Raw genomic sequence first — 13,113 nt, forward strand, 5'->3', positions numbered from 1 at the left:
AAAGGAAATCACATATGACAGTTTTTTTTTATAGTTTTTTTTATTAGTGCTCTGTAGATTAGACTATGAACACTAATGTCAATTATTATTATTATAATTCTTTTGCAACGTTCTATTTGGAAACTCTTTATAACAATGAAAAAATATATATTTTTCTAGTGTTGTAAAAAATGTTTTATGTTCATTGTCTGAGTGACATCTGATGGCAGTATGTCTGCACTATAGCCATGTTGCGAATTAATTCAGGTAACATATAAAGCAAAGTAGTTTAGCTTATTAATAAGACCTAATTTAGTTCTATAGCTTATTTTAAGGAATTTTGGTCTCCAAAAAACACAGTCTCCTTTGGAGAATATGGTGGGTATTGAGGTTGGGGCTGGTATGCATGAATTGGTTTCGGACAATTTTTCTGTACAATTGGCAACATAAAATGCATATTATTTAATTCATGCTATCTTTATAATATGATGAGTACTGTATATAATTTCATACAATATACTTATTTTGAAAGAACAAACATTTTTAATATTCATTTATATATGAATTTACATTTAAATATTAATTTTATTAATTTATACTAATTTATATTAATTTCTCACAAAATTACATCATTTGAGGATGTTTGAGCACTGTCTCCTGTCTCAATATCAACCTTATTTTTCCTGTAAGAGAGGTAGTGGCCTTTTGTCAATTTAATGGCTTTCCGTTTAATCTGCTTCCTGATATTTTTAGCTGTACAAAATGGCTAGTTTTGCTGCTTGATATTGCAAACTGGTGTATCTTACCATATTTCTTAATTATGAGCACATTGGTTTGTAGGACAAACAGTTTTACTATTTAGTGCACTTTGTTATTCTTCTGGTTATCTCTCTACAGCGGCTAATGACCCTAAAAGCTCATACTTTCGGTTTACTTCTGAAAAATAAGGTGGAGACTGTTATCCTTTCAGCCAGAAAAACAGAGTGAGATCACAAAGAAAAACACAGTGTAATATGAGTTTAAACGGAGCATTTGAATTATTTTTTTAAGTGGTCTCTGGTATCTTCGTAAGCATAACATATGTTGATTAAGGGAATGTTAGCATACGTCACCTTTAGCACAGCATATAACACATTTCTGCCTCATATGGTGATCAGAATCACGATTTGATCCCAATCGGATTGGATCCCAATGGTAAGTTATTTCAGACACTTGTTTTGAAGTGAGTTTTGCCATTAAAATTAATCAGCACTTTTTGGGTGGCAGGCTGATATGAAAATTTCTAGGGCTTATAAATTATAAAACATGATCACCTACATAGGCTTTATAGTAGGGCTGCAGTCTTGATGTTATCAGTCATCAGCTGTGAACCAGTGTGTTTAGAGCAGCTGAACAAAACAATAATATCACTGTTGGTTAAATGAAGCCCAATTGCCAAAAACAGGCCTATTATGTGAAGTGTAAGTAGTTATAAGTAGTAAGTAGTATTATTTTTTCTATTATTATGCATCTATTATCATTTTGTTAAATTGGCATTGCTCCTATGTAGCCATTAGTTTCTTTTGTATATTTGAGCTCCCCGATAAACTCACTGCACATCCCAGTCTGTAGGTCAACCCAGCAAATGACACCACTTCTGAGAGCTGGTCATTGAAGTTCAGTTCGATGTACAGTAAATGTAAAACTTTTTGAGACTGAATGTAAAAAGAGAAGTGTAAAAAGTAATGAGAGAAGTGTGAATATGTCTTTGCCAAAGCCTCTGTTCAATTTCTATTTCACTTCTCTCTTCTGTTAGGCTACATCTGAATTAATTCATGCTTGTTACTTGATACTGTAACAACACACTTTTGATCACTTAATGCTGTCTTGGTTAGCATTGTGAAAAAGAGTGATTATAAATGGCTGTGACCTGATTCTAGGCTTCAAATACGTGAGACTCCAGAAGTGTGTGAAGTGTGTGCATGGGACGGGAGGAAGAAACTGCTGAAGAGTCAGAATTCGGAACAACACTGAACCCGGTGGCGGTGAAAACACATCCACAATGGGTAGGCAATAAATCAAATAAAAATGAAATATAGAAGTTACTGTATAGGCTGAAATGCTTTTTCAAGAGTGTAACAAATTCTGATAATATATATATTTATAAAGTAGGCTACATGGAGTAAATAAAGGTAATCCACTAATAAGTAACATTTTCTCAAAATGGATTTAATTAATCAAAAATTGATAAAATATGCAGTGGGTTTGTCACTTTGATAATGACAAGTTTTAGTTTAGTCAAGTCAAGTCACCTTTATTTATATAGTGCTTTTAACTATACAGATTGTGTCAAAGCACTTCACAATATTAAAGGTCATATAGGTTGCAATTTAGATATATTTTGGAGAAAAATTAAGTTTCACAAATGCTAGAAACTTGGCTTTCGAAGGAAAGGTTGCTATCAAATAGCACACCTAGGTTCCTAACTGATGACGAAGAATTGACAGAGCAGCCACCAATTCTTAGACAGTGTTCTACGTTATTATATGTGGAGGTTTTAGGTCTTACAATTAACACCTGTTTTTTTTTTTTTTTTTTTTTTTTTTTAAGCAATAAATATTACTCATCATTCAGTTTTTTATTGTGACTATGCTTTCTGTTACTTTTTCCAAATTTGTAAGTTTTTTCACCAGGCCGAGAAGAAATATATAGCTGAGTGTCATCAGCATAACAGTAAAAGCTAACACCATGTTTCCTGATTATATCTTTCAAGGATAACATGTAAAGAGAGAATAGTCACGGCCCTAGCACTGAGGCTTGAGGTACTCCATACTGCACTTGTGACTGATATGATACGTCTTCATTCACTGCTATGATTTGATGACAGTCATATAAGTACGATTTGCACGGATGCACTTCCATTAATGCCAACAAAGTTTTCTAGTCTATGCAGAAGAATGTTGTGATCAATAGTGTCAAACGCACCACTAAGATCCAATAGAACTAATAGAGAGATACACCCACGATCAGATGATAACAGCAGGTCATTTGTAACTCTAAGGAGAGCAGTTTCAGTACTATGATATGGTCTAAATCCTGACTGGAAATCCTTACAGATACCATTTTTCTCTAAGAAGGTATATAATTGTGAGAATACTACCTTTTCTAGTATATTTGAAAAAAAAAAGGAAGATTCGAGATCGGCCTGTAATTAACAGTATAGTGGGGGTTTTTATTAGAGGATTAATAACAGCCATTTTGAAGGTTTTAGGGACATATCCTAAAGACAATGACAAATTAATAATAGAAGAGGATCTTTGACTTCAAAAAGCACCACTTTTAGGAGCTTAGAAGGAATAGGGTTTAGCCCACCTAAAAAGCCTGCCCTCTGAGAAATCCTGAAAATATTGTTATAAATTGAAGCAACACCTCCCCCTTTACCTTTTGGACGTGGCTCATGATTATAACAGTAATCTTGGGGGGTAGACTCATTTAAAATAATGTAATCATCAGGTTTTATCCAGGTTTCTGTCAAACAGGGCACATCTAGATTATGATCAGTGATCATATCAATTACAAAAAATGCTTTCGTAGAAATGGACCTGATATTCAATAAGCCAAGATTTATCTTTTGTTTCTCTATTTTTTGAACATCAATTAAATTGTAAGTCTTAAATTGGTTTGGATGTTTTTCGTATTTGCTATTTTGGGTTTGAGGTTAGTTGTGTGAGAAGTATTTTGAGGTGATTATTTTGTGTTCTGCTTGGTTTTTATAGATGCAGTCACATCATATGCAGCGAAAGAGTTCAACCTACGTAAGTTTCAAATACTGAAGAAAAAAAAAACTAACACTTTATGGACCCTCACTCGTTTGTTTGTTTGTTTATTGATTATTTGTAAATTAATCATTTTGAAAGTTTGTCACAACATTCAAAAAAAAAGTCATGATAAAGGTTTGAATGTTATATGTGTCATATTTGTATATTATATGGATGATTTAATTTCAGATATGCAAAGTCGGAAAAGTCTAAATGATCCTTCTCCTACGAGTGAGTCAATTAAATTATAGATTCTAACTCAGGTACAATGTAAATATGAATGCATATTTTATTCTTAATTGAGTAAACGGTTTGTTGAGGATTCATGGTATAATGAAAAATTTAAATTATTTTACACAACCAAACCATTTGTCCTTTTTATATTCAGTAATGTAAATATGAAATTAAATGAATGTTTAAATGTAGATTTTTAAATGATAATTTTTATTGTTTCTAAATTTGCAGTATGCATTTTGTGTTTTCTAGTGCGTGATCTGAGGATTGTTCTTCTGGGGAAGAATCTATCAGAAAACAGCAGAGTCAGAAACCTAATGCTGGGAATAGATCTGCAAGAGAATGAAGAAACTACAGCTTTAGAGCAGCTCAGTGTGATGAAAATCGGTGGAATGGTGAAGGACAGACACGTCACAGTCATTAACGCTCTTCATCTGCTGAATCCTAACCTCTCAGACCATCAGATCACACAGACAGTGAGAGAATGTGTGGAACACTCTGATCCAGGACCTCATGCGTTCATACTCATACTGCAGTATAAAGACTTCACCGAGGAGGACATGAGAAGAGTGAAATATGTGCTGAACAAATTCAGTGAGGATGCGATTAGACGCGCCATTGTTCTCACGACTGATAAAGAGATATACAGATCACTATTTAGCTCCATAATCAGCCATCCTGAACAGTTGATTGTAGGCAATGCTCTGGAGACAACTATTCATCAGTTAATAAAGGAGTGTGGAGGAGAACATCTTCGGCTGGATGAAATAAAACCAGAACTGCAAGCTGACATATATAAAAGAGTTGATACGATACTCAAGGAAAGCAAGGAAGAATATCTCACATGTGACATATTTCATAATGTTTTTGGAACGTCTGTGGATGAAGAGCATTTTAATTCAGAGGAAGAAAACAAGAAGAGCTCTCACCACAATAATGATGGAAAACCCAAAGAGAGACAGAAAAGGAGAAGTGATGAGGGAAGACTCTTTTGTAAGTTGTCAGAATTGCTCTTTTAATGCTATGAAAATGAAGTAAATTTATATAGAGTGTAATTACACATAAGTCGATCTGACTAAACAGCCTTTGCACAATCTGATCAGTACTTACAGCGGTTGGACAAAATAATGTGTCAAATTACAAAATAAAGACAATGAAAAGATAAAGGAAATATGTAGATTTTTGTCACTGTCAAGTGTGTTGTAAAAACAAGTTGTCATAAACATTTAAGTTTAATTAAAACTGCCATCTTTAATATTTGTTAAACTCAAATGTATAGAATTCAAGCTAATCATATGACAAGGAGCTAAGAGACAAGGATTAAAAGAGGTACGGGAACAATTGTTAACTCGTTGGACAGAAAGAAGAACAGAAAATAAAAGCAGCATAGTGAAGTGCGAAAAAAAAAAAAAAATAAAAATAAAAATATATATATATACTGGATCCTTAGTGGTCTCAACCGTTACACTTGTGTTGTTAGCATGTCAGGATACAGAATATGGGAAAAAAATTTTTTAATATTGCTTACACATTTATTTATTTAATTTTTACTTGTTTACTTTCCCCCCAGCCAATTTAAGAAAGACAAGTCCAGATATTCATATTCGTCCCAACAGTAAGTTGATTAAACCCTAGTAAGCTACATATAATACAACTAAGTTCACCTAAAAAGGAAAAGGAAAATTGCGTTCTTCAGGCATAGTTGGATGCTTGAGTTTACTCGTTTCATTTGCACGTGAAATTCACCTCTTTCACATGTGAAACTCAAACATGAACATGAATTTGCGTCATGGAAGGGGCTTCTGCCAGTTGAGTTCATGCAGCATTGTGATTTCATTCGTGCAGATTTTACAATGCGTCAAAACGCAGGAAATGTTAAATTCGCACCGAGTAATTCGTGCCACCTCATTCGTGCAAATCGCACCGTAGGATGTCTATTCGCGTCTTTGCATTGACTTAACATGTAAATACCTCAATCACATCTGGTGTGAATGCACAATAAGACCTTAATTCATCTTCAGAACACAAATTAAGATATTTTGGATGAAATCTTTGTCATCCTGCAAAGACAGCAAAACAACTACCCCATTCAAGGCCCAGAAAGGTGGTAAGGACATTGTTAAAATTGTCCACTTGACATCAGTGGTTCAACTTGTATTTAATGAAGCTATATGAGAAAACGATTTATGCACAAAGAAAAAAAAGAAAAAAAAAACATTGAACAATTTCTTCTCTTCCATTTCAGTGTTCGACACATGTTCACGACAGTACAGTGATGCATGAGTGTGCTTAAAAACCAGGCACAAGTTATTTTTGTTATTATTTTTGTTTTCTTTGTGCACAAAAAAGTGTTCTTGTAATTTCTTAAAATAATGGTTGATCCACTGATGCCACATGGACTATTTTAACAATGTCCTTATTATCTTTCTGGGACTTGAATGTGGTTGTTGCATTGCTTTATATGCAGGGTCAGAGATCTCGGATTTCATCCAAAAAATATCTTAATTTGTCTTCTGAAGATGAACGAAGCTCTAACGGGTTTGGAATGACATGAGGATGGGCAATTAATTGCAGCATTTTCATTTTTGGGTGAGCTATACCTTTAAGAAAGTGTGCTATAGCAAAGCTTGAACTATTTTGAAAGTATCTTAATTTATTTTTGTTTTTTCAGTTTCAGCAAATTCATCTAAAAAACAGAAGTTGAATCTGGTTCTGTGTGGAAGTAATCCAACATTTAAAGTCTCTGTATCCAAATTTTTACGAGGGAAGAAGATAAAACATCCAGATCAGAAAGCGTGTGAAGAGTGTGTGAAGAAAGAGGAGAAGACTCATGGTCGTCTGATCAGTGTGGTGGAGCTTCCAGCCCTAAATTGTCTCTCAGAGGAGGAAGTGATGCGTCAGACTCTCAACTGTGTGTCTCTCTGTGATCCTGGAGTTCATGTTTTCATCATTGTCATTCCTGTTACTCCACTGACTGATGAAGACAAAGCAGAAATAGAAAAGATCCTGAAGACATTTTACTCCAAACAGCATTTCATGCTTCTTTTCACATCAGAGTGCAGTACTGCAGGACTTGCATTAGATTTAGTCAAATCCAGCCCAGAATCTCAGAGGTTAATAAGCCGCTGTGGAGGTCAGTACAGAGTGATGGAGTTTAATGAACCTGAAAACTCAAGACAGATCCCAGATCTACTGGATTATATAGAAACCCTGAAGACTAAACCGTATTCACTACAGATGTATGTGAAAGCTCAAGAGAACAGAGTCAGACATGAACTGGAGGAAGAAATGAGTGAAATGAAGAGTAAAATCAAAGAGTTAGAGCAGAAAAAAGGTGAGTAAGAAGTAAGAATAAAGACATTACCGTCATTTATGGTCATTTTCTTTTATCTAGGAGAAACAATAGTTGGGAATATGTTCACAAAGTAATTCCATATGCAGTGAATATGCAACTGATTATCAGTATTCATATATATATATATATACAGGTCCTTCTCAAAAAATTAGCATATTGTGATAAAAGTTCATTATTTTCCATAATGTAATAATAAAAATTTAACTTTCATATATTTTAGATTCATTGCACACCAGCTGAAATATTTCAGGTCTTTTATTGTTTTAATACTGATGATTTTGGCATACAGCTCATGAAAACCCAAAATTCCTCAAAAAATTTGCATATCATGAAAAGGTTTTCTAAACGAGCTATTAACCTAATCATCTGAATCAACTAATTAACTCTAAACACCCGCAGTCTGGTTCATTACTCAAAACCCCAATCATGGGTAAGACTGCCGACCAGTCATTTCTGCAAAAGGATTCCCGACCAAGTATTGAGTGCATATTTAAGTATTTTATCATCTCCATCGTCAGTACTGACAGTGAGTCAAATCTCACTCTGGAATCTTTTGCTTAAAAATAGTGATGTCCCATTCATGAAAGAATCATTCTTTTGAATCCATACTTTTTAGTGAGCCAGTTGAACTGTCCATACCCTGAATCAATTGATGCAAAAGACAATCAATAATCTGTCCCCTTGAATATTTCTGAAACTCTTAAGGAATGTAGTGAAATCTACATTTGCTAACTAAGCAGTTCTCATTTCAGCAGAGTGGGTGGACTTTTATCATTATGGGTTAGTTGTTTTCACACATAGTGGCCACACAACTGTGTTCAAACACTTTATAAAAGTGACTTTTGCATTCTATGGCAACTTTAAAGATTCAGTAAAGAAAAGCATCTCAAACACTCGATGACTGTGACACTAACACTCCACTGGCCATGGACACACACTAGCTGTTTTATGAATGATTTTTAAATGAGTTTACAGCAGAAAATAGACTAGTTAGACACCAACTGAAATCTTAGATAACCATGTGTAAATCAATGCATTTTATTTCCTAAAGTCTGTATCCTGAACAGAACCAGATGCTGCTTAACCAACCAAACTTAGTAGCAGACCAACCTATCAAAATGACAGCAGACTTCTAGAAATTTTACTAGCATTCCAGAAGATAAAAATCCCATTTGACTTGATTCTTACCTTAAAACTAAAGTCAATTAGAGACACTGCCATATGATTTGACTGAACAACACCAGACTTGAATCCGCGGTATTTGTATTAATATATGAATTCCACCCCTACTTTTTCAGGTGCTGAAGGTGAAGCAGAAGATCAGGAGTGTTTGAGGATTGTGCTGATCGGGAGAACAGGAAGTGGGAAGAGTGCAACAGGAAACACTATTCTGGGAAGAAATCAGTTTCACAGCCAATTAAGACCAGATTCAGTGACGACAGTTTGTGAGAAGGGGATTGGACAGACTGATGGTCGATCAGTGGCTGTTGTTGATACTCCAGGTCTCTTCGACACCACACTGTCAAATGATCAAGTGGTGCAAGAAATAGTAAAATGCATTTCAATGTCGTCACCTGGACCTCATGTGTTTGTCATTGTGTTGAGTTTGGGAAGATTCACCAAAGAGTCAATGGATGCTATGGATCTGGTAAAGCAGATATTCAGTCATAAAGCTGCTCAGTTCAGCATCGTTCTCTTCACCAGAGGAGATGAACTGGAAAATGAATCCATACAAGACTTTGTGAATAATTATAATTGTCCAGAACTCAAGAAACTGATCAGAGATTGTGGAAACAGATTCCTGGCTTTCAATAATAGAGAAAAACGAGACAAAACTCAAGTAATTCAACTTTTAAACATGATAGAAGAAGTGAAAAATAGTAATGCTGGTCGATACTTTACTAACAGCATGTTTGAGGAGGCAGAGATGTCCATTAAAAAGAAAATGGAGCAAATACTGAAAGAAAGAGAAAGAGAGATTCAGACACAAAATGAGGAATTAAAAACCAAATATGAGCTGGAAAAGGAAAACCTGATGAAGAGACTAGAGGATGAGAAACAGAGAGCAGATGAAGAGAGAATGAAAATGGAGAATCAACTAAAAGAAAAGAGGAAAAACTCAGAAAGAGTTTGAAGAGAAAGAGAAAACGGAACAGAAGAAACGAGAGATTGAAAACCAGAAACGATCAGAAGAGGAACAACAGCAAAGAGATGAATATCATAGAAAAATCAAAAAGATGAAGAGAGAGACTGAAAACCAGAGGTCACAGCAAAAAAGAGAGAAGAAGAAGATAGAAAGAGGGAAGAAAAATACAGACAAGATCATGAAATTATGAAAAAGGAGCAAGAACGTATCATTGTAGAATTACAGATGAAGCAAGAAGAGGAAATAAAAAAGAGAGAATCTGAGCAGAAAAGGAGGATTGAAGAAGAAGAAAAAGAGAGACAAGAATGGGTGAGAAAAATAAAAGAGGCTGAAAATGACAGAAAAGAGACTCAAGAGGAAATTAAACGACAGCAGAGAGAATGGGAGGATGAAAAGAAACGACAGATGAGAGAACGAGACGAAGAGGAAAGAAAGAGGAAAGAGAAACACGAGGAACAACTGAGAGAAAAACAAGAAGAACTGGAGAAAATGAGAAAGAAATTTGAAAGGGAGAGAGAAGAAGAAAGACAGAAGATAGAGGAGGAGAGACAGAAACAGAGAAGAGAAAGGGAAGAAAAGGAGAGAGAATATAAAGACAAGAAAAATGAAATGGACAGACATTATGAAAGACTGGAGCGAGAGAGAAAAGAGGAGTGGGAGAGAAGAAAACGAGAAGATGATGAGAGACGAGAGCAAGAGAGAAGGAGATGGGAGAAAATGCATGATGATCTGAAACAAGAGCAAGAAGACGAGAAGAAGAGAAGAGAGAAGGAGGAGAATAAGAGAAAAGAAATAGAAGAAAAAGTTCGAGACATAATAAAAAAAGAATATGAAGAGAAAATAAAAGTCATAAAGAAGAAACATGAGGATGAAGCCAGAAAACAAGCAGAAGCACTGAATGATTTCAGAGAGGGAAAAGAGCAGTACATTCAGGAGCTCAAAGAAAAGCTGGAAGAACGTCAGAAACACCAGGAATTACTGGAAAAACTCTATCAGCACCTGCAGGAACAGAAAGGAGCTGAAATAAAGGAGCTGCAACAAGAAGTTGAAAAACTGAAAATTAAAACAAGCGGCTGTGTCATTTTGTGAATTTTTTTCAAAGCATAAATACGAGTGTCAAATAACAATATGAATGCCTTATGTAACATTTTCTTTTTCATGCATACTACTATAATTGAATATTTAAATAAAATCTGAGATTGCAAGTCCCCCCCACCAGACTCACACGCCATTTTATGCTTCAATTTAATGTCTCTTTTTGTGTTTCATGTGTTTATTGATTGATTTATTACAGCTTTGACACTGGCCTGACGGTGTGAGACCTGTGTTCTCTTGGTATCTGTCCCCACTGTGTTTTAGGGTAATCTAATTGGAAGACTGATGGCTCCACCTATTGGTCCGGGATAGGATGCTGGCGATCATAAAAGGATTCAAATTCCTCTTCCACTCATCATAGATGAATGTTGGCTACTTTGGGCAAGTCACACTTCTCCTATAACCTCTCCAACCACCAGACTAACATAAAAATGTATAGTAAACAGTAGTTAAATTTTATTTATTAATTTTCTTTGTTTTCTTTAGGAAAGTTTAAATAAGTGTTAATTAACCCAACTGTACTGTTAAGCATTTTATACATATGAATAGTGGTGTTAAGCACTTGGGAAGCATTAACTGTGAAAGTTTTCACAAATTAAAATAGCGAAGTCAGGAAAGGGTTAAATGACCAAAACTGCTCTGTGAAATGTTTCACGAATCAGATAGTGATGTTAAGGACTCAAGAAATGGTTAACTGACTAAAACTTTACAGTAAAATATTTCATAAATTACAAAAAGCGCAGTGAAAAATGCTGAACCTGATCAAATGTGATTGTGAAAGTTTCTTATCTTAGTAGTCACAACTGCTCTTTACTCATTTTATATTATAACAAGACAGAATGGCCACCATCAATTAAAAATCTTGCTAGAAACATGTAGAATAAGTACTAGCTAATCAATAAGTACTATATCTAATATCTAGTACTAGTATCTAATAATGAGAACTACTAAATGAATAAGTGCTAGTATTTTTACTTGTAAATACGGTACTAGTGTCTGAAGAATAAACACTAGCATGTGAAGATAAAATGGAATAGATAATATCTAAAAAAGTAAAAAATAAATAAAGTACTAGTAGCATGAAAATAGTTACTAGTACGTTTCAAACATTAAAAGTTAAAACAGCTTGCCATTCTCATTCGGGACTTCCGAAGACATAACCGTACTTACATAGTTGACCAATCAGAGACGGAACCAGAACCAGACAGCCAATCAGAGGACAGACACGAGCTATGTTGCCGGGTAAAAGAGGGAAAGGGCGGAGTTACAGACAGGCAGAGGAGTCGCGGTATGTTTGTAAGTTTCCATCTGAAATTCTGCGGTATTCACAACGACTCGACAGTTAAAATAGCTTTTAAGGTAAGCATTTGACAACATAATAAAAAATATAGTCGCATTCGTGGCTAAAGTGATCCGTTTATTTATGCTACAGGCGAATAAAACGATTTCCGCATCAACTCATCAAACAAACTTAGAAAGTCACCCTCACAGTTGAAATTCACTATAGTCCAAACAAATAATATATAATAATAATAATGAGTAACATTGTCATAATATCCATAATACACATAATAGTTTTCTAACATTTTTATTATTGTAGAATCTAGGAGTTTTGTGGTAATGTGGCTTAACATTTGCCTTGACACATTGGTAAGATTATTTCCAGTCACATGTGCCGTCACATGGCTCAGTATTTCTCTCTAAAGAGCTCTGGTGACACAGTAACCTTTATCTCACTGTCCCACAGCATCACCAGCACCTGTAGTGTTCAGAAGAGACGAGCGGCTCTCATCCCTCCTCTGATTGGACAGCAGGGAGTCAGAGTCTCTGGACGTCATGGTAACAGCATCCCGCCGGTCATGGATGTGAGTGATTGAGTTTGACAGCGATATGGAGCCCAGGGATGACTCTCGCGTCGTTTGAGATGGTCAATCCGTCGAGCTCGGGCCTGCTGGATCCCAGTGCAGACGTCCACGGACACGTCCAGGAGTCAAAAGACAAGGCCAAACTCAAAACCAAACTCCTTTCAGTGTGGAATAATGTCAGCAGTTTTCATAAAAACATGCTTTTCAGTGTGTACATTTTTATGGTTTTGAGTTTGTGGAAACTACATGTTTTATTTTTCAGGATTCTTTGATGAATATAAAGTTAAAAAGAACAGCATTTATGTGAAATAAAAATCCTTTGTAAAGTTATAACGTCTTTACTGTCACTTTTGATCAATTTAATGTGTTCGTGCAGAATTAAAGTATACATTTCTTCCAAAATATTAAACTGTAGTCTTTATTGATATATCAAAAGCTGGTAGATTTCTAGTCGTTATCTTCCTCCCACATCAAACGACCTGTTTCACTAAACTTAGATTATGAAGTCAGGCTCTGTATGAATCGGTCATCCTCACACCTCTGTTCCTCCTCAGGCTGGTCTCTGAAGGGCAAGCCTCGTCTCAGTAAGAGCAGTCCTGTGTGTCTGCTGGGACAGTCCTATCGGCTGAGCTACATCGGTAA

The 13,113-nt window shown here is 35.3% G+C and overlaps 1 pseudogene; it reads left to right on the top strand.

The window, feature by feature from the left end:
- Positions 1-2,020: 2,020 nt before the first annotated feature.
- On the top strand, positions 2,021-9,997 carry LOC113054248 (GTPase IMAP family member 8-like; annotated as a pseudogene).
- The last annotated feature ends 3,116 nt before the right edge of the window (positions 9,998-13,113 follow it).

The sequence above is a fragment of the Carassius auratus genome, chromosome 3, assembly GCF_003368295.1.
Source record: "Carassius auratus strain Wakin chromosome 3, ASM336829v1, whole genome shotgun sequence".
NCBI classification, from domain to species: Eukaryota; Metazoa; Chordata; class Actinopteri; order Cypriniformes; family Cyprinidae; genus Carassius; species Carassius auratus.